This window comes from Amblyraja radiata, chromosome 13, assembly GCF_010909765.2.
Source record: "Amblyraja radiata isolate CabotCenter1 chromosome 13, sAmbRad1.1.pri, whole genome shotgun sequence".
NCBI lineage: Eukaryota > Metazoa > Chordata > Chondrichthyes > Rajiformes > Rajidae > Amblyraja > Amblyraja radiata.
In genome coordinates, this window is record NC_045968.1 from 10,063,222 (window position 1) to 10,086,517 (window position 23,296).

Sequence of the window (23,296 nt, forward strand, 5' to 3'; positions counted from 1 at the left end):
CCTTAATTGTGAAGCCAATGTATATTTACAAACTAATACTTTAATTGGTAAAATACAACAACATAATGATTGTAATCCGCACCCTCACAATGCACTCTGAATTAAATTGAATAAACCAGCATTGCCTTTAGAGTCTCTAATCAGAATGCCTTTATTAGGTATGATTCATTGTTCATCTGTGCTGATAATTTTTATTTTCTATTAAATGAGAGGCTTGCAATCAACAATTTTATACAAATAAATAATGCATGAACATTTCTGAACTACAATTTATCTTGAGAGTTCGCACAATATCATATTCTCCTAATGTTTTGATTGCTCCCTTCTCCGTAGATTGTCACCTTGTCGTGATGGAGAAGCTTGTGTGGACCTGAGATCCTGAGAGCGATGCCGTCTGGAGCTATGCTCCTGGTAGGGCCACCCATGGCGGTAAGGTCGAGAGGGAGGTCTCTGACAAAGAGCAATCCAACCAAGACCTCAACGGTGGAACAGGCGGAGGACGATGGCTGACCTTAGTGGAGCGTCACAACGGCTGGGAAGGCGGATGAAGGCTGCAGCAGAAAAGGGTCTCCGGTCGTCTTGGACTCCATGTCACTGGATCCTGACCCAGATCTGTCAAGGACCGTGTGGTGGCTGTCTGTGCACCAGTCTCCCCACGTTAAACAAAGTCACGCACAGGCATCCTCCATATAAGGAATAGCACCCTGGAGACACCCATGGTCAGCCATGGCCGAAAGGGACCTGAGAAGGTTGCTCAAAAATTTGTATGCTTCGATGATTCAATGTGCCGACTGAGGAGATGCTTTTTGGTCAAGCAAATTATTTTAATTTATGGGTAGGTGAGAATAATTGTGCACTTGAACTTGAACTTGAACTTGAACTGGTCCTAGACTCTTCCTCTAGTGAAAACATTCTCTCCTCATCCAATCTATCCAGGTCTTTTACTGTCCGGTAAGTTTCAAAGAGGTCCCCGTTCATTTTCAGGAACAGTTTTTATTTTTTTATATAGCATTAACAACTGGGAAGCCTGGGGATTGGGGCATCACTTGATGTTAAAACCTTTCTGTGAATGCAGATCCTGCTTGTGCTGAGACAGGCCCCGTGTTCGATACTCCCAGCAAAATACTGCTTCAAGCATCATGCTGGGAGAAACAGGAGCAGATGCACAGAGATTTTAGGAAGAATTTCCAACTAATCTTTTCAATTTCAATATATTTCTTCTTTTTTCGCAAGCATTAGAAAGCATGCTTAGAATGTTACAATGCTTTGTTAGCAAGGGGCAGCATGGTGGTGCAGCAGTAGAGCTGCTGCCTTACAGCTCCAGAGACCCGGGTGCAATCCTGACTATGGGTGTAGTCACGACGGAGTCTGTATGTTCTCCCCGTGACCATGTAGGTTTTCCCAGGGAAAACTCCGGTTTCCTCTCACCCTCCAAAGACGTACAGGTTTGTAGGTTAATTGGCTTTGGTAAAAATTGTAAATTGTGCTTAGAGTGTAGGATAATGCTAGTTTATGGGGATCGCTGGTCGCCACAGATTCATTGGGCCGAAGGGCCTGTTTCCACACTGTACCTCTGAACAAAACTAAACTAAACTAAACGTGAATAATTTCATGTTTTTAGTGTTCTTTTTCCCTCCCCCACCCAAGTCGCACCAGCTTCTCGTTTTCACCCAACAAACAGCTAAAAAGGGCCTGTTTCCCTTATCATCTACTTTTTAACATATCTTTTATTCATTGTTCTTTATCTCTCAACATCATCGTCTATATCTCGCGGTTCCCTTATCCCTACCCAGTCTGAAGAAGCTTCTCGACCCAAAATGTCATCTATTCCTTCTCTCCAGAGATGCTGCCTGTCCTGCTGAGTTACTCCAGGTTTTTGTGGCTATTTGATGTGCTACAATCTTGAGAAATATATTGTGCATTCTGTAACTTCCCCTTTGCTCTATCAATTGTACTTTAACGTTATAGCGTTTCTTTATGGTATATCTGATCGATTTAGATCAGCGGTTCTTAACCTGGGGGTCGTGACCCCCATGGGGGTCGTTTGGGGTTTATCCGGGGGTCATGAAGGGGTCTTAAATAACATATCAATTTGTTGAGCCCATTTTTAGGAACATCACAAAGGTACATGCCACACACAGTTCTTTGTTCGCGTATGCGCGTAGATTACTCACACGAGCTGTGTGTGTTGTGAACCATGTCCGCCAAGAAGTGCACGTCTAGTGAAGCATTTCTCAACCTTCTCAAGCCCCCTTCGGCCATGGCTGACCATGGGTGTTGCCATGGTTGGAGGACGCCTTGTTCGTAAATCCGCGGTCAAGCCGCAATGTGTTATCTGTGCCAAGGTTTTGAGCCACGAGAACATGAAGCCCAGCAAACTGTAGATCCATTTGGAGTCTTGTCACAGCAACCTGGTGGGGAAGGACTTGGACTGTTTCAAACTAAAAAAAGAAGCTGCACTCAAGGGTTCCCGCATCGATTTGACGGGTCACTGCGCTCGTCAAAATGAAGCAGAGCTGGAGGCTTCATACCGGATTGCTTATCGAATCGCACTGACGAAGAAACCTCACACCATCGGTGAAGAGCTTATCAAGCCATGCCTTCTCAAAGCAGGGAAGGGTCCTGGGGGAACAGCAGTCAAACAAGTTCAGGCAGATTTCCCTTTCAAATGACACAGTCAAAAGTCGAATCTCGGATATGAGTGATGATATTCTGCTGCAAGTAGTAAGCGCTGTGAAGAGCAGTCCAGTGTATTCACTGCAACTGGGCGAGTCAACAGATGTTGCCTCATGTTCCTGACTGCTAGTCTATGTTCGTTACCTCGACGGAGAAGCCATGAAGGAGGAGTACCTGTTCTCAGAGCCACTGGCTACTACCACTCGGGGAGAAGATGTGTTCAGAATGCTGGAAGCCTTCCTCGTCAAACATGAGCCTGGCTGGGAACGCCTTGTCGGGGTGTGTACAGATGGGGCAACTTCCATGGTCGGTTGCCGATCCGGCTTCAAAACCTTTGTGAAGGATGTCGCTTCTCATGTCTCCTTCACCCACTGCATGGTACACCGCCATGCTTTAGCAATGAAGACTCTCCCTCCTGGTCTTCGTGAAGTGCTTTCAGATGTGGTGAAGATTGTGAACCATATCCGACAGAGCGCAACAAACTCAAGAATCTTCAAAGCGATGTTTGAAGAAATGGGCGCCAGAGGATGAACTGTTCATGATGAAGGTTGCTTACTAGGCTGACTTCTTCGCCAAGGTGAATTCCTTGAACCTGTCACTTCAAGGAAACCTCCCAATGCTACACACAGCTCATGACAAAGTGGCAGCGTTCACGAGGAACCACGAGTCCAGGACGGTGACACGATTATCTTCCCTGAGATGACGACTCTCCTGGATGCTACGCCAGATGCAGAATGCCCACATCCACGAGGAGATCTCAACCCACCTTCTGGCAATTAGTGAAGCCATCGAACGTTACTTCCCCGGACTGGATGACTGCGTTCGTGTTGGGTGGAGCATCCGACCCTTTTCTGTTGAAGACGGTGCCATCAGTGATACTGACGTGGCTGCGAAGGTTGAATTTTACCGAATTCGTGAAGATGCGCAGCTCAAGAGTGACTTCATGAAAGTGAAGGACGGTCCTGTCCTTTCGAAGTGGGCCCTGACCCTATTGGTCCAGACCCCCTCAACCTATCGCTGTGAGGCTGGATTCTCAACCATGGTAACTCTGAAAACGAATGCATGCAATAGGCTTGTGATCGACACTGACACGAGGTGCTGCCTGTCGAGCATTTGTCCTTGTTTTTATCGCCCGATGGCTGTGAAGCAATTTCAACCATCCCATTGACTGAGTATTGGCAGACGTGTTTTAATAAATCAGGCTGTTGTTTTTTTCAATTTTTGTTTCAGGGGTCACGGTACTGACGAAGAATGTCTGATAGGGCCGTGCGGCCCAAAAGGTTAAGAACCATTGATTTAGATAGCATGCAAAGCAAAGCTTTTCACTGTACCTCGGTACACGTGACAATAATAAACCTAAACCTATCTATGTGGAGTTTGCATGTAGTCCCTGTGACCACGTGGGTTTCCTCTGGTTGCTCCGGTTTTAATACAATACAATATGATAACCAAATATGTTTTTCATCATACGAGGAATTTCATTTGCCAAGTCAGTCATACAAATAAAAAGCAACAGAACACACAAAATACATTTTAACATGAACATCCACCACAGTGACTCCTCCACATTCCTCACTGTGATGGAAGGCGAAAAAAAAGTTAAATCTCTTCCCTTCTTTGTTCTCCTACGGTCGGGGGCCTCTAGCTCTCCATTGACGAGACGATCTTGACTCTCATAGCCGGCGGCGTTTAGGCCCTCCACGTCGGGGCGATCAACTCCCGCATCGGAGGGGTGTCAGCTCCCCCGCGCCGGGCGATCGGACCCCAGGTCGGGGATTGTCCAACCTCTGCATCATTGGAGATCCCGACTCAGTCTCTCTAAGACTGCGAGCTCTCGATGTAAAGTTCGCAGGCCGAGGTTGGAGCGAACCCAGGCAAGGAATCGGCTCCGATGTTAAGTCCGCGCCCCGCGGTGGGGCTCGAAGTCAGTCCAAGGAGGCCTCCAGCTCCAGCACCATGATGTTAGTTCCTCCCTCATCCCAAAGATTTGCCAATTTGTAGGTTAATTGACCTCTATAAAATCGCCTCTAATTTGAAAGTTGTGGATGTGAAAGTGGGATAATATACAACTAGTGTGAATGGGTGATGAATAGTTAGCATGGACTTAGTGGGCCAAAGGGCCTGTTTCCTTGCTGCAACTCTAAACTAAACTAACTGCACTGAAAATTACTAATTCTATGATCACAGTACAACAATCTATATTTAAGAAAAGCAGATACTCTGTCTCAGGGTAATATACGTTTGTTACAGATGCCACATTAGAAGCCGTGAATTCATAATTTGTTGTGTGCACTTCCATGCGCTTTGTGCCTGGAGCACTGCCATTTGTTGCGATTTACTGCAGAACGGTCTGGCAGAAAATATTTTCTTATGTACTCCTGATTGCTGTTGCTTTGGCTCGCTGCATGAGTTCAGTTTAGTTTAGTTTAGAAATACAGTGTGGAAACAGGCCCTTCGGCCCACCGACTCCACGCCGGCCAACAATCACCCGTACACTTGTTCTATGCTATCCCAGTTTCGCAACCACCCCCTACACGCAAGCCACAATTTACAGAAGCCAATTAACAACCTACAAGCCTGCACGTCTTTGGAGTGCGGGAGGAAATTGGAGCAGCGGGAGAAAACCTAACGCAATGACAGGGAGAACGTGCAAACCCCACACAGACAGCACCCGTAGTCGGGATTGAACCCGGGTCTCTGGCGCTGGAAGGCAGCAACTCTACCACTGTTACTCACTTCTCATTAGTACGATGTCTCGTTGTACGCAGCCAGATCTAAAACCATGAACACTAAGCGGCCAACATCACTAAAAGCCAGCTTTTGACAGCTTGTCCTTCTAAAGGGGAGTAGTAACTGGGGTCATATGTCGGTGCTATCAATTGTTCTGGATTATGCTACAAACTGGGAACAACTGGGCCCATTCCCACGCTGTCTCTCTGAAGTAAACTATTTTGCACCAATTAACTGTCCGTTTTAAACCAGAAACTGGTGGAATAGAAAAGGGTTGAAGTTGCTTTAAGCTTTTAAATATTTTCATCTCTTCTAACACAAGCGTGCCTACTTCAGAGGAGGATTCGGGGGAGAGGTGGGCAAATAGGAAATCCTAAATGAAAAGATACAAAGTGCTGGAGTAACCCGGCGGGTCAGGCAGCATCTCTGGAGAACGTGGAAATTTCAGGTCAGGACCGTTCTTCAAATGCAAAACATCACCCATCCTTCCTGACTCATAACGTCACCTATCCATGTTCTCCAGAGATGTTGCCTGACTCGCTGCGTCACTCCAGCACTTTGTGTCTTTTTGTGTAAACCAGCATCTGCAGTTCCTTGTGTCCAAAACCCGACAAGTTGCTGCAACTGATTTCCTGAAAGAGGAATATATTAATGGCGGAGAGGTGAGCTCTTCAGCGCGTCGTCCACAGAGCGCAGAAGATCATTGGGACACAGCTACCAGCCTTGGAAGGCATCTACCAAAACACGGTGCCCCAGGAAGGCCGTTATCACCCATAAAGACTCCTCACACCCTTGTAATGGACTGTTCGAACTACTTCCCTCTGGCAGATGTTACAAGGCCTTCTACGCCCGAACCTCCAGAATCAGGAACAGCTTCATTCCCAGAGCTATAGCGGCTCTGAACCGGCCCTGCTGAGTGCCCCCCACCCCCCATGGACTGTCTCCCTCGGATGGTCAAGTCGCACAGATACATCTGCACTTTAGTCTGTTTTGACTGCTTTACTGTTATAATATTCTTTTTACAAACCATACTCTCGGGGTATCTAAATCGAAATTGTATTAGTTATTTAAGTTATGACATCGGATGGAAGCTGCAAACCAAATCTCGTTGCACTGACGTGCAATGACAATAAAATATATTATTATTATATTATCATTATTATTATCTGTCACATGAGCAAGCGCGCAGTGACATATTCTTTGCACATTTACACATGGAAGTGCCACCATGTGTTGGACTCAGGCTCTCAGGATGCAGGTGAGGATAAAAGTTTCAATTTCCGGGAGCTAACATTCCCTCATTTGTGCAGAGCGGTGAAGAAAAGTGAAACTATCGATTGTGAGCTTCTTCCATTCCCACTCATAACCCCCGCACCCCCCCACCCCACCCCCCCCCCCTCCCCCTCGCCCCCATTTGCAGCAGAAACACCATTTAGGAAGTGAAAAAACAACACAAATCTCATTTTGATGACTACAAGAAAGCAGGTGGTTTTGCTCTCATTATTCCCCATGAAATTAAATCAGATCACGCCGGTGGGATGCTTGTGCAGGTATAGAATAGTATAGAAGGGCTGCTGCCTTACAGCGCCAGAGACCCGGGTGCTGTCTGTACGGAGCCTGTACGCTCTCCCATGGGATTTTATCCGAGATCTTCGGTTCCATCCCACACTCCAAAGACGTAGGTTAATTGACTTGGTATAAATGTAAAATTGTCCCTCGTGTGTGAAAGGTTGTGTCAATGTGCGGGGATGGCTGGTCAGTACAGACTTGATGGGCCGAAGTTTCCGCTACATATCGCTAAACTCAACTAAAGTAAATTGTTTAAAAACTTCTGTAGTGAGCAGTAACACTAATTTATTCATCAGAACATGTCAGGTTCAGGAAGGAAACACATTTTTAATGGCAGTAAATTATATTATGTTGTGGTGATTTACTAACTGGTTCAGCAGCTCATGGTGTTAAATGATAAACTATTTCACAGTTTATACTCTCTCATTTATTTCTATTCATTGATTTAACGATAGTTTGGATGTGGAAGTTAATATTAAAATGAATGTGATTCTAGCTTCTATTGTGGTATCAACACTGTATAAGAGATATTATATGTTTAACATTTATAGAAACAAATAATTTATATATATATATAAAATTATATATATATAAATAATATAATAAAATTATATATATATACAATAAAACTATTTGAGAAATATATATATCTCAAATGATATGTGTATATATATATATACATATCATTTGAGATATATATATTTCTCAAATAGTTTTATTGTATTATACACGCACACACACATACACATACACCAATTCCAATATTGGTGGTCAGTGGAGAGGGGGGCTTTCTGGAGCGCTAGTATGGCTGTTGTGGGCCGAAGGGACTGATTTCCAGAGGGCTAGTATGGCCATTGTGGGCCAAATGGATTCTTGGGCTGGCAGCTCAGTCACTCAGACCTGGTGGGCTGGCAGCTCAGTCACTCACGCCTGGTGGGCTGGCAGCTCAGTCACTCAGGTCGGGTGGGCTGGCAGCTCAGAAACTGCCAGAAATTCTTCCCAAAACAGACGAGAGAGTCTCTGAGGGAAGTGCCCTGCGAGAAAAGTGTGAGTCTTTGGCTCGAGAGTCTTCGGCGAGGAGGCTGAGGAGAGGAGACCACGCAATACGCTTGAGAGGTAGAGACGAAAGAAGGAGATGTCAGGCAAGCTGATTCAGTGCAATGCTTGCAGTATGTGGGAGGTCAAGGACACCGCTGGTGCCTCTGGCTGCTACAAATGCGAGAAGTGCATCCAGGTAGAGCTCCTGAAGGGCCGTGTTGGGGAACTGGAGAAGCAAGTGGATGACCTCCGGTTCGTCCGAGAAACGGAGTCGTTCCTCGACAAGTCCTACAGTACGATTGTTACACCTAAGGTACTGGAAGAGAGAAGGTGGGAGACAGTGAGAACGGGAGGGAAGCATGGAATGCCAACGTCCCCGGGTGTTGTACCTCTTGTGAACAGGTTCACCCACTTAGAAGCTGTCGGGACAGAAGAGGTGTTTACACTGGGCGGCGAACTGGCTTGTGATGCGAATAGGGCTGTTGAGCCAAAACCAAAAAGGCCTAAGGCAGGCAACGCCATTGTAGTGGGAGACTCCATTGTGAGAGGTACGGACAGGGGTTTCTGCGGCAACAGACGGGATGCGAGGTTGGTGTGCTGCCTTCCTGGTGCCAGGATCCAGGATGTCACGGACAGAGTGCAGAAAATCCTCAAGGGCGAAGGTGAACATCCGGAAGTGGTAGTGCATGTCGGCACAAACGATGTCGGAAAGAAGGGGATGAATATTCTGCAGTGTGACTTTAGAGAGCTCGGAAAAATGCTGAAAAGCAGGACCTCCAGGGTTGTTATCTCCGGTTTGCTTCCAGTTCCTCGTGCTGGCGAGAGCAGGAACAGGGAGATACGGGACCTGAACGTGTGGCTGAGGAACTGGTGCACGGGGCAGGGATTTAGATTCTTAGATCACTGGGATCTGTTTTGGGGTAAGGGGGAACTGTACAAAAGGGACGGATTGCATCTTAACAGGTGTGGGACCAGCATTCTGTCAGGCAGGTTTGCCACTGCTACACGGGTGGTTTTAAACTGAATAAGGGGGGTGGGGTGTCGAATGGGATAGTGGAGGATGGAGTTAAAGGGAAAGGGTTTCTTAAATGTGTGAGCGTAGAGACAGAGGGGTGTAAAATGAGGGTAGAAGCAATAGGTAGCAAGGTGAAAAGTAAAAGTGGCAGGCAGACAAAACCAGGGCAAAAATCAAAAAGGGCCACTTTTCAACATAATTGTATAAGGGGTGAGAGTGTTGTAAAAACAAGCCTGAAGGCGTTGTGTCTCAATGCAAGGAGCATTCGTAATAAGGTGGATGAGTTGAATGTGCAGATAGCTATTAATGACTATGATATAGTTGGGATCACGGAGACATGGCTCCAGGGTGACCAAGGCTGGGAGCTGAACATCCAGGGATATTCAATATTCAGGAGGGATAGAGAGAAAGGAAAAGGAGGTGGGGTAGCGTTGCTGATTAGAGAGGAGATTAACGCAATGGAAAGGAAGGACATTAGTTTGGAGGATGTGGAATCGGTATGGGTAGAGCTGCGAAACACTAAGGGGCAGAAAACGCTGGTGGGTGTTGTGTACAGGCCACCTAACAGTAGTAGTGAAGTTGGAGATGGTATCAAACAGGAAATTAGAAATGCGTGCGACAAAGGCAAAACAGTTATAATGGGTGACTTCAATCTACATATAGATTGGGTGAATCAAATTGGCAGGGGTGCTGAGGAAGAGGATTTCTTGGAATGTATGCGGGATAGTTATCTAAATCAACATGTAGAGGAACCAACGAGAGAGCAGGCTATTTTAGACTGCGTATTGAGTAATGAGGAAGGGTTAGTTAGCAGTCTTGTTGTACGTGCCCCCTTGGGCAAGAGTGACCATAATATGGTTGAGTTCTTCATTAGGATGGAGAGTGACATTGTTAATTCAGAAACAATGGTTCTGAACTTAAAGAAAGGTAACTTTGAGGGTATGAGACGTGAATTGGCCAAGATTGACTGGCAATTAATTCTAAAAGGGTTGACGGTGGATATGCAATGGAAGACATTTAAAGACTGCATGGATGAACTACAAAAATGCAGTCAGAAACAGGTGAGTTGATCATGGGGAACAAGGATATGGCGGACCAATTGAATAACTACTTTGGTTCCGTCTTCACTAAGGAAGACATAAATAATCTGCCGGAAATAGCAGAGGACCGCGGGTCAAAGGAGTTGGAGGAATTGAGTGAAATCCAGGTTAGCCGGGAAGTGGTGTTGGGTAAATTGAATGGATTAAAGGCCGATAAATCCCCAGGGCCAGATAGGCTGCATCCCAGAGTACTTAAGGAAGTAGCTCCAGAAATAGTGGATGCATTAGTAATAATCTTTCAAAACTCTTTAGATTCTGGAGTAGTTCCTGAGGATTGGCGGGTAGCAAACGTAACCCCACTTTTTAAGAAGGGAGGGAGAGAGAAAACGGGGAATTACAGACCAGTTAGTCTAACATCGGTAGTGGGGAAACTGCTAGAGTCAGTTATTAAAGATGGGATAGCAGCACATTTGGAAAGTGGTGAAATCATTGGACAAAGTCAGCATGGATTTACAAAAGGTAAATCATGTCTGACGAATCTTATAGAATTTTTCGAGGATGTAACTAGTAGCGTGGATAGGGGAGAACCAGTGGATGTGGTGTATCTGGACTTCCAGAAGGCTTTCGACAAGGTCCCACATAAGAGATCAGTATACAAACTTAAAGCACACGGCATTGGGGGTTCAGTATTGATGTGGATAGAGAACTGGCTGGCAAACAGGAAGCAAAGAGTAGGAGTAAACGGGTCCTTTTCACAATGGCGGGCAGTGACTAGTGGGGTACCGCAAGGCTCAGTGCTGGGACCCCAGCTATTTACAATATATATTAATGATCTGGATGAGGGAATTGAAGGCAATATCTCCAAGTTTGCGGATGACACTAAGCTGGGGGGCAGTGTTAGCTGTGAGGAGGATGCTAGGAGACTGCAAGGTGACTTGGATAGGCTGGGTGAGTGGGCAAATGTTTGGCAGATGCAGTATAATGTGGATAAATGTGAGGTTATCCATTTTGGTGGCAAAAACAGGAAAGCAGACTATTATCTAAATGGTGACCGACTAGGAAAAGGGGAGATGCAGCGAGACCTGGGTGTCATGGTACACCACTCATTGAAAGTAGGCATGCAGCTGCAGCAGGCAGTGAAGAAAGCGAATGGTATGTTAGCTTTCATAGCAAAAGGATTTGAGTATAGGAGCAGGGAGGTTCTACTGCAGTTGTACAGGGTCTTGGTGAGACCACACCTGGAGTATTGCATACAGTTTTGGTCTCCAAATCTGAGGAAGGACATTATTGCCATAGAGAGAGTGCAGAGAAGGTTCACCAGACTGATTCCTGGGATGTCAGGACTGTCTTATGAAGAAAGACTGGATAGACTTGGTTTATACTCTCTAGAATTTAGGAGATTGAGAGGGGATCTTATAGAAACTTATAAAATTCTTAAGGGGTTGGACAGGCTAGATGCAGGAAGATTGCTCCCGATGTTGGGGAAGTCCAGGACAAGGGGTCACAGCTTAAGGATAAAGGGGAAATCCGTTAAAACCGAGATGAGAAGAACTTTTTTTCACACAGAGAGTGGTGAATCTCTGGAACTCTCTGCCACAGAGGGTAGTCGAGGCCAGTTCATTGGCTATATTTAAGAGGGAGTTAGATGTGGCCCTTGTGGCTAAGGGGATCAGAGGGTATGGAGAGAAGGCAGGTACAGGATACTGAGTTGGATGATCAGCCATGATCATATTGAATGGCGGTGCAGGCTCGAAGGGCCGAATGGCCTACTCCTGCACCTAATTTCTATGTTTCTATGAAGGGGGAGAGGGTGGAGAATCAATTTTGGACACTTTTCATCTTTTTCTGCAGATCACAGCAATGAAGGAGGAAAGTCTATCCTGGCATGAATCTCATAGTGAGCCAATGAAGGGAGGGAGAAAATAGTGGGGTGAGGTTTAATACTTGCAGGGGGAATATTTACGGATGGTTAGAAGGGATTCCTCTTGTGATAATACAGGCCTGATGGGCTGAAGGGACTTTAAAAAATCTGAGTGATATCTCAGTGAAAGGCACTTTTTCTGGACTTTTCCTGGCCTGGCATGGGCCTTTTGGGTCAAAATGCTCCTGCTGGGCTAATAAGGGCATTTTGGGCAAAAGGGACTGGTAAGCTGGCAGCCAAAAGGGGCCTAATAGGTGCCTTGTGGGCCGAAATGAGTGGTTTCAGGCAGGCCAAACAACTCATTTCATTTTCATTTAATTTCTATTTCAATTTCAGTTTCCAGCACAGGGCGGGCCAAACAACTCATTTTATTTTCATTAATGGCTAATAAATCATTTATTGCAAGTACATTGCAGACTCACAGTTCAGTAGACTCACAGTTCAGTTGACTCACAGCTTAGAATCACAATTGTGGACTCTCGCTCATGATCTTCCAGAGTGACTGACTCACATCCGGCATCCGGGGCTTTATACTCCTGCCCCCCCCCCCCCCTCCCCTGGAAGGGGCGTTACCTTCATCATGGTGATTGACAGGCGAGAGGACCAATCAGCTGATCTCACAATTTTTTAAACATTCATAATTTTTTTAGTTTTCAGCAATCGGAAAATTCCTTGGTGTTGCTTGAGCGGAGGAGGACTGTGAGTAAGATGGCCAAAATCATAGCGATATAGGGTAGCGTTTTTTTCTAAAATCAATTAACTACATAGACAGGAGGTGGTCAAGATGAGACTTTAAGTAGATAGATAGATAGATAGATAGATAGATAGATAGATAGATAGATAGATAGATAGATAGATAGATAGATAGATAGATAGATAGATAGACAGACAGACAGACAGACAGACAGACACATATAATATATGCACATATATGCATATATATCTACATATAAATATATGTATGTACACATACACATATATCTACACACACACATATTTATATACACACAGATACATATATTTATTGCACTACACATTATGCCCTTTATCAAGTTCTGTACACTGTGAACGGCTTACTGGATAGCATTCTACAAATCACTTTTCACTGTACCTCGGTATACGTGACAAAAATAAGCTAAACTAAAGGCAGTAATTAAGGTCAACCATAGCAGCTGAACATTGATGGTTGATAATCGGTGACTGTGCATAACATTACATGTACTGTATATACAGAGCTCTCCTTTATGAAGCTCTGATGAAGAGTAAGCAACATTACCTCCCCTGCATGCTGCTAAATGAAAGATTAGTACGGCAGCATCAAATGGTTCAACAAATGCGGTGGAAACAGATGGTGAAAACACTTCAATAGATGCTTCTTACTCAGGCACAGTTCTTGTTCAATATGTAATCTTACTTTACCATTATATATTCTTCCACTTGTGGTAACCATCCGCACCTGTTTGTATTTCGGGAAATCATTCAATGATTTCATGTGGTACATAGCTGTATTGATAATATTGAGAGGAGCAAATATTGTTCTTCCAAAGTGATTGGGTCTATCTTCCAATACATGCTGCAGTAAGCTCATGAGATAAATAGGTGTGGGGATAAACGCTGTATAATGGGAGACTGTTTTGAAGTTGATCAACATCTTGAAGATGACGAGAAATAGTGTTTTTGATGTTATTAAATATTTCAACAAATAATGCGATGAGAAATATAAACTTGCTTTCAGGTAGTCATCGAGTGAAACAGTGTGGAAACAGGCCCTTCGGCCCAACTTGTCCACACCGGCCAACATGTCCCAGCTACACTAGTCCCACCTGCCTGCACTTGGTCTATATACTTCCAAACCTGTCGTATTCATGTATTATTAAAGGTACCAAACATATCCGTGTACTTATTAAAGGTTTAGCTAAACTGTTTGCAGTAGATTTAAATAACCAGGTAATGTGTCAAATTAAAATATCTGTTGAAAGTAACTCTGCATATTTGCTGATATCCAGAATAATGAGCACTTCATTTGCAAAGACAGAATTTAAAAAAAAAAAACATGGACTTAACAGAAATACACATCATTGTTATTACCTTTTAGGTAGAACCAATCTACTTGGAACTGCTGCCCACTGATGGGACTGTCCCACGGTACGAGTTCATTCCAAGAGCTCTCCCGAGTTTAAAAAAAAATAAAACTCGTGGAAGCATGTAGAATGTACGTAGTGGGTACGTCGGAGCTCGGGACGTCTCTCGTAACGCTAACGGCAGGTACTCAGGAAACGCGGTAAGCTTGGGAAGACTCGTGAAGATTTTTCAACATGTTGAAAAATGTCCACGAGAGCCCCGAGTACCTACGAGCGGCTATTACTGTAATTCTCCGAGTTCGAATCAGAGGAAACTCGGAAGAACTCATGAATTACCTCGTACAGTGGGACAGCCCCATAACTCCCCTCAGCTAAACTCTCTAGATCCAGGTGCAAAAACAGTGGGCGGCACGGTGGCTCAGCGGTAGAGTTGCTGCCTTACATTGCCAGTGACCCGGGTGCGATCCTGACTACGGGTGCTGTCTGTACGGAGTTTGTCCGTTCCCCCAGGGACCGCGTGGGTTTTCTCCGGGTGCTCCGGTTTCCTCTCACACTCCAAAGACGTACAGGTTTGTAGATTAGGTGTTCAAAAGAGAACTGCAGATGCTGGATATCGAAGGTACACAAAATTGCTGGGGAAACTCAGCGGGTGCAGCAGCATCTATGGAGCGAAGGAAATAGGCGACGTTTCGGGCCGAAACCTGTTTGTAGATTAATTGGCTTCTGTAAAGATTCGATCCTGACTGCGGGTGCTGTCTGTTCAGAGTTTGTACGTTCTTCCCGTGACCGCATGGGATTCTTCCGGGTGCTCCGGTTTCCTCCCACACTCCAAAGACGTTCAGGCTTTTTGTAGGTTAATTGGCTTCGGTAGCGATTGCAAATCGTTCCTCGTGTGTAGGATAGTGCTAGCGTACGGGGATCGCTGGTCGGCGTGGACTCGGTGGGCCGAAGGGCCTGTTTCCACAAAGTATCTCTAAACTAAACCTAAAACTGAAGCTAAAACTAAAACTGAAGCTAAAACGAAACTGCCCACCTTGCTGACCTGAAGCCCAAAGGCCTCCAATAACATTAAGCGTTGGGAGAGCCCCACCCTCAAGCTTTACCTTGATGCTCAGTAAAGGCCCCACCCTGTTCTTACTGGCAGTCAAGGTTGGGAGTATCACTTTATACATTGTAAATGTTTTAACATTCTTCAGCAATCAAAACTGATGTAGATTAAAAAAAATAAAAGTTTTTTTTTAAAATACTTATTTTCTTTCATTTAATAAAAGTATTTTTTTTTAAATGAAAGAAAAGTTATCGATCATGGCCGAAAAACACAAAACACGGAAACAGGCCCTTCGGCCCAACGAGTCCACGCCGGCCAGTGATCCCTGTACACTAGCACTATCCTACACATGATGGACAATTTACAATCTTTTCCGAAGCCAATTAACCTACAAAACCTGCATGCTTTTGGAGTGTGGGAGGAAACCGGAGCTCCCAAAGAAAACCCACGCGGTCACAGGGAGAACGTACAAACTCCGCGCAGACAGCGTCCGTCGTCAGGATCGAAGCCGGGTCTCTGGCGCTGTAAGGCAGTAACTCTACCGCTGGGCCAGTGTGCCGCCCCGAATCTTGAGCAAAGTCTCACCTCATGCAGGAACTAAGTGGCGACTTGTAGGTGTATGTTGTGGAGGAGTTGCACCCTGGCTTTGTGTGGCTAATGGAATCCAGCGAAACTGAGTATGTTAACAGATTGGCATTTAGTAAGTCCTGAGCATTTTTCTATTTGGTGTACATGTATGAAAGGCCCACACTAGCTTGTATTTAGAGGGGTAAATATCAGTATTTCATTGTGGAATCATTGGCACGTGCCTATGTTAAAATGGTTGGTGTTTGGCCACTTGGGTCTGGCACCTACAAAGCACAGTTTATTGCTTTGACATCATCAATTTTATTGAGAGTTAAAGTACATCTGAGTCATGGGTATTCATTGAAGTCTACTTTTATACGGAACATTAAAATGTTGGAAAATCACAATGCATTTATTATTCGTAGCTGACAAAAACACCATCTGCACAGGAACATTAATTTACCATTTTTAATCAGTTTAATTATCTCTAGAAGTTTGGAGTTTATCGCACCTCGAAATGTGAAAATAATTTGAAAGAGAGAAAAAGTCAGGCATTTTTTCTGTTTACTGGTTCCAATTCAGTGCTGTGAGTTTAATGGCTGCTGCCAATCTATAAACATTGCTATTTATCTCATATGCTATTATTTACAATGGGTCACTTTAAATATGTCCATCCTAGCCATGGAATAATGCCGTATTATGCATTGTGAGAAACGTACAGCCTCCAGAGACGCTGCCAGTCCCGCTGAGTTACTCCAGCATTTTGTGTCCACTCACTTTCTTAACTCTCTACTTAGGGAACATTGATTTGATATTCCTCGATTTCTCTAACTTCAAATAACACTTGCATCCCCCCCCCCCCCCCCCCCCCCCCCCCCTCTCTCCACCCCATCCACCACCCAAGTCGTACCAGCTTCAAAGTCGTCTTAGACACAAAATCCTGGAGTAACTCAGCGGGACAGACAGCATCTCTGGATAGAAAGAATGGGTGACGTTTCGGGTCGAGACCCTTCTTCAAAGTCGTCTTGTTGAGTCTCATTGTCAGTAACTCATTTTCACCTAGTGCACAACTAATAGTGGCCTGTTTCTGTATCATCGTTACTTTTTTGCATATCTTTCATTCATTTGTGTGAGAAGGAACTACAGATGCTGGTTTAAACCAAAGATAGACACAAAAAGCTGGAGTAACTCAGCGGGACAGGCTACTCCAGCTTTTTGTGTCTCTCTTCTTTCATTCATTTGTTCCATAACTCTCTACATTATCGTCTATATCTCTCGTTTCCCTTTTACCATGACTTTCAGCCTGAAGAAGGATCTCGACCTTAAACATCACATATTCATTTTCTCCAGAGTTGCAGTCTGACCTGTTGAGTTACTCCAGCTTCTATCTTTGGTTTAAATCAGCATCTGCAGTTCCTTCCAACATATAGATTTGCTCTAAATTGTAATTATAATTTTTTCAGGCATTTCCATCCGAATTATAATCTGAAGTGTCCAGACCCAAAACATTACCTTCCATTCCCTACACTGATGCTGCCTGATAAGTCAATGGATATTTTTAAGGCGGAGATTGACAGATTCTTGATTATTAAGTATCAGGGAGTTTGGGGCAAAGGCAGGAGAATGGGGTTGAGAAGGAAAGATAGATCAGCCATGATTGAATGGCAGAGTATGATGGGCTGAATGGCCTAATTCTGTTCCTAGAATGTATGAACATATGACATGCTAAGTTCCTCCAGCACTTTGTGTTTTGCTCAAGATTCCAGCATCCTTGTGTCAACATTTGTTTTCTGATCTTTGTAAAGCATAGTTTTGCATAGTTTGACTAAAGATTTCCAGGAAAATGATCAAAGTATCAAAGCAGCCTTGCAGAAATTGTTGATGTGTTAAAAGAAGCAGGATATTGCCTCAAGGGCAAGGCACACAAGCTGCTAATGAAAGGAAACAAAGAACTGCAGATACAGACTTCACAAGTCTGAAGAAGGGTCTTGACCTGAAACGTCACCTATCCATGTTCTCCGAAGATATTCCCTGACCCGCTGAGTTACTCCGGTACTTTGTGTTTTCTTTTGCTTATAAAACCTTTAGTTAAATTAATTGTTTCTCCGTGGATTGTCACCTTGTCGTGGTGGAGAAGCTTGTGTGGTCCTGAGATCCTGAGAGCGATGCCGTCTGGAGCTATGCTCCTGGTAGGGCCACCCATGGCAGTAAGGTCAAGGGAGGGGGTCCCTGACAAAAAGCAATCCAACCAAGACCTCAAAGGTGGAACAGGCGGAGGATGATGGCTGACTTTAGTGGAGCGTCACAACGGCTGTGAAGGCGGATGAAGGCTGCAGCAGAAAAGGGTCTCCGGTCGTCTTGGACTCCATGTCACTGGATCCTGACCCAGATCTGTCAAGGACCGTGTGGTGGCTGTCTGTGCACCAGTCTCCCCACGTTAAACAAAGTCACGCACAGATGTCCCCCATGAGAGGAGTCAAACTCGTTTCGAGTGACTGCCGATGATGACGATAAATGGATTGTGAAAAAGCACTTGTGTTACCAAGTGTCACAAGAAAATTAGGTGAGATAAGTAAGAAAGTAAGTTTATTGGCCAAGTATTCACATACAAGGGATTTGCCTTGGTGCTCTGCCCACAAGTAACAACATGACATACAGTGACAGTTACGAATGACTCAGAAAACACTAAACATTAATAATAATAAAACATTAATGATAAAACACCATTGATCAAGCATGTGAACCAACAAAATACCAGATCAAAGGGAGGCTACAGATTTTTGACTGTAGAATAGAGCAACTACTCGTGGATAAAAACTGTTTTTATGTCTGGCTGTGGCAGCTTTGACAATCCGGAGTCGCCTTCCAGAGGGAAATGAGGTGAGATATGTTAATTTTCTCAGAATGTTTTTCCCGTTATAAAAACTGTATATAAATTTACTTTTTTAGTTTAGTTTAGTTTATTGTCACATGTACCGAGGTACAGTGAAAAGCTTTTGTTGCGTGCTAACAAGTCAGCGGAAAGACAATACATTATTACAATCGAGCCATTCATAGTGTGTACAGATATATGATTCAGGGAATAATGTGAATGTATATTCTGTATATTTACTTTAGTTATTTGATATAGCTATAGATTTATTATTGTTCAGGTGTAGAGGTACATTGAAAAACTTTGTTTCAGATGCTACTCAATCGAAACTGCACCCATTCTTTCTCTCCAGCTTTTTGTGTTTATCTTCAGATAATATTATACAATATTACACATAATATTACACAATTGGTGGAGCGAAGGGGAAGATACAGAGTGCAGTGTGCAGCACAAAGACAAATCAAATGTCCACAGTTAACTGAACCATCCTCCCAACAACTAGAGAGCAGTTCAGAGCTACCATCTAGCTCATTGGAGACCCTTGGACTGTCTTTCATCGGACTTTATCTTGCACTAAACGTTATCCCCTTCATCATGTATCTGAACACTGTGGATGGTTCGATTTTAATCATGCATTGTCTTTCCGCTGGCAGGTTAGCGTGTAACAAAAGTTTTTTACTGTACCTCGGTAGAATAGAATAGAATAGAATGCAATTTATTGTCATTCAAACCTAGGTTTGAACGAAATATCATTTCTACAGTTTTTTTACATTACAAAATAATCCAAGACCCACACTTAACACAGTTTACATAAACATCCATCACAGTGAGTCTCCAACATCTCCTCACTGTGATGGAAGGCAAAGTCTTTATCTCTTCCCTTTGTTCCTTCTCCCGTGGTCCAGCAGTCCAACTGCAGTGTCGAGGTGAACTGGGGCTCCGATGTTAAAGCCCCCGGCGGGCGATGGTAAGTCCTGAGGCCGTTTAAGCCACGCCGGGCGATGTTAGGCCCCGGCTCCATGTCCTAAACCCGCGATTCCAGCGGGAGAAGTCGCCGTTGCTGAGCTCGGAAAAGCGGTCTCCCACCAGGGACCTGCGAGCTCCCGATGTTCCCGTCCACCGGGACTGCGGTCAGGGGTTATGGGGAGGTCAGAGGTTATGGGGTTAAGGGAAGGTCAGGGGTTATGGGGAGATCAGGGGTTATGGGGCGTTAGGGGTTATGGGAAGGTCAGGGGTTATGGGGATATGGGGATAGCAGGAGAATGGGGTTAGGAGGGAGAGATAGATCAGCCATGATTGAATGGCGGAATAGACTTGATGGGCCGAATCGCCTAATTCTGCTCCTATCACATGACCTGATGATAGATGCGAAGAGAATAACAAGTTATTGTTGAGTGGGTGGGTTGTTCCAGTACGATATCCTTATCCCCAGCATCAGAAAGTCTACCAATCAATAGTTGTCGTTAACATGTTTAACTTTGTGTCTGGCAGTGATTTAACCAGTCAGGCTGTGGGCTAAGGCTGCTAATTAAACTGTCAGCGTGGGCAAAAGGATCTGCACACAGCAATGAATTAGAAAATCTTGCCTGGTACAGTTCAATGCATCCGTGTGCTTGAACTAACGATGAATGACAGATAAGGAAAAAAAGACATTGATTTGGGTGGTAATTGTGAGATTAGTTCCCGTAGTGAAGGAGTCATGAATTGGAGTCAGGGTAAGAGCTTTACACACAAGATCGAGATAAGAGGCCATTTATTTTATTTCTCAGATGACAGTGAATCTTTGAAATGCTTTTCCCAGAAAGCTGGGACCACTAAGGCAGGTACAGGATACTGAGTTGGATGATCAGCCATGATCATATTGAATGGCGGTGCAGGCTCGAAGGGCCGAATGGCCTACTCCTGCACCTATTTTCTATGTTTCTATGTTTCCTCCACTATTTCTTACATATTTATGCATTGACTAAGGAATAACATAATAGTTATTTTCATAAATTTTCTGAAATATTATTAATTGCCAGGTAAATGACTTTGCCTTCATTTTAACTTCCAAGATGTTCTTCATTTGCTTTTAGTTATTAGTTTAGAGATACAACATGGAAACAGGCCCTGTCTGCCCACGATTGACAGGCCTGGAGAATTTTGCCCCATTCTGATAGTTAACTATCCAAAACAGAACAGTACAACACAAGAGCAGGCCCTTCGGCCCACAATGTCCGTGCCGAACATAAGGCCAAGCCCATCTCATCTACCAGCGTATAATCCATATCCTTCCAAAGTCCAAACAGACACAATAAACAATGATTCCGGTTGTTTTTACATAAAAAAACAAAGATTATTGTGGGAGATGAACAAAATGAACAGAAAAAGGAGAGAATGAGTTAATATTAGAGCATTTATTAGTACCCGATGTCAATAATGGTAAGATAGAGTCACCAGCAGGCTCAAAGAACAAATGAAACAATATATGATGAGAAGACAGAGTTAAGGCTTTAGATCAACAACTGTTTATTATCTATTGTAAAACATTGGAATTTACTGCTGATATAAATCTTTGCAAACTGCTTATAAACAAACGTTGATGTTTGTAATCTCAAGAGCCATGCGAACCTGCGGTGGCCCAGTACTTTGTTGCTCTTCTAACCCAGATTTGCTTCTATTCCCAGTCTTCCATTCCTAGTACTGCTTCCGTCATCAATGTGCAGTGCTGTGTCTTTTTCCACTCTTCCCCCATGTTAGTTCAACAGCACAACTGCCTTGCCATCTATAGCACTGGCCTCATTCCCAGCTTCAGGACTCTGCTTTCCTGTTCTAATTGGGCCCCAATACGACGTCAGCCTTGCTCTGTCTACTTAATTTATAACTTAATACTGGCACTGAAATGAGAAGAGGCAGTGGCAGTATTACAACTTTAATGTTGCCCTGGGTTACATTAAAACATATCTGAAACAAATTGGGGCGGCACAGTGGCAGAGTTGTTGCCTTACAGCGCAGAGACCCAAGTTCAATCCTGACTATGGGTGCAGTTTGTACATTCACCCCGTGACCTGCGTGGGTTTTCTCCGGGTGCTCCGGTTTCCTCCCACACTCCAAAGACGTACACGTCTGTGCATTAATTGGCTTTGTTAAAACCCCACTAAAAAACGAGTTGCCAGTCTAGAAATAATGAATTTGAATTTAATAAGCACAGAATTAAGAAAACATTTTGTAATGTATAGGGTCTGAATTTTTTGATTTTGAAATATTTTTATAAAAAGTTAAAATGAATAAGGCTTTAACATCCACTCTCTCAAAATACAGGACCTTCTCTTGAAGACTCGTATAATTAATAATATCAGGTGCATAACAACGTATGAGTCACAGAAATACTTGGTTATAATACTTAGATGAAGAATTTCCTTTAGAATGAAAATATGCAGTAAAAACAAACTCTAACTAATGGGCGGCACAGTGGTGCAGCGCTTACAATGGTAGCCTGGCAGCGCTTACAATGGTAGAGTCCAAGGTTCAATCCTGGCTCTCTGTATGGAGTTTATACGTTCTCCCCGTGACCATGTATGTTTTCTCCGAGAACCGGTTTGCTCCCACACTCCACAAAGATGTACAGGTTTGTAGGTTAATTGGATTGGTATGAACGTAAAAATGATCCCCAGTGTAGGATAATGTTAATGTGCGGGGGATCGCTGGGCGGTGTGGACTTGGGTAGTCGAAGGGCCTGTTTCCGCGTTGTATCTGAAGACTAAACTAAACTTATTGGTAACTATAACAGACGATCAAAATTGGCACTCAAAAAACGGACTTTCTGTAACTATCAGATTCCATGATTTATTAAATAACAGATGTCTCTTTCCAGTTGTAAACAGCTATAATTTTCTGAAGAATAGTTTCTAACAGCATCTGTCTTCATTTAGACACACCCTTGTCTGCGTAATGTCAAAAATATTTTACATGGTAAATTTTTGCAAATTTAAAATGGTAAAGACATCAGCAAAGCTCGAGCAACTGAAGTTTGATTGCATAGGGAAAGCATGTTAATAAAGTCAGAGTCATACAGCATGGAAACAGGCCCATTTGCCCAGCTCATCCATGTCAACCAAGGTGCCCCATCTAAGTTAGGCTCACTTGCCCTCATTTGGCCCATATCCCTCTGAAACTTTCCTATCCATGTACCTGTCCAACTATCTTTTAAATGATGTTATACTACCTGCCTCAACTACCTCTTAGGTCATGTGATAGAAGCAGAATTAGGCCATTCTACCCAACCCTCTCCAACGCCAGCACATCCTTCCTCAGATATGTAGCCCAAAAACCGCTCACAATTGAAGGATATGGCAATGCAAGATAAACAAATATGGAGAAAAGAGTGTTTGGAGTAAATCTGGCCATTTCTGGTGTCTTCTGGATCACTGGGGGAGATCTTCCATCAACATCATTGATTACTCCTGGTTAAGAGGGCACCAGACTGGGATCCTTGTAAGATATGCCCCCTTGCCTTCAATTCTTCAATGCTCACACCAACTTACAGACCTGACTTCCAAAAAACAGGTCAAGACTGGGCCTGAAGAAGAGCCTTGACTGGGAACATCGCCTATCCATGTTCTCCAGCGATGCTGCCTGACTTGCTGAGTTACTCCTGCACTTTGCTAAGTTCCAATGCTTGCTGTGACCTTTCACTCTAGAATGTGACCTTTTAAACTTTTAATTAGACAACTCACGTGCGTGGGGGGGGGGGGGGGGGG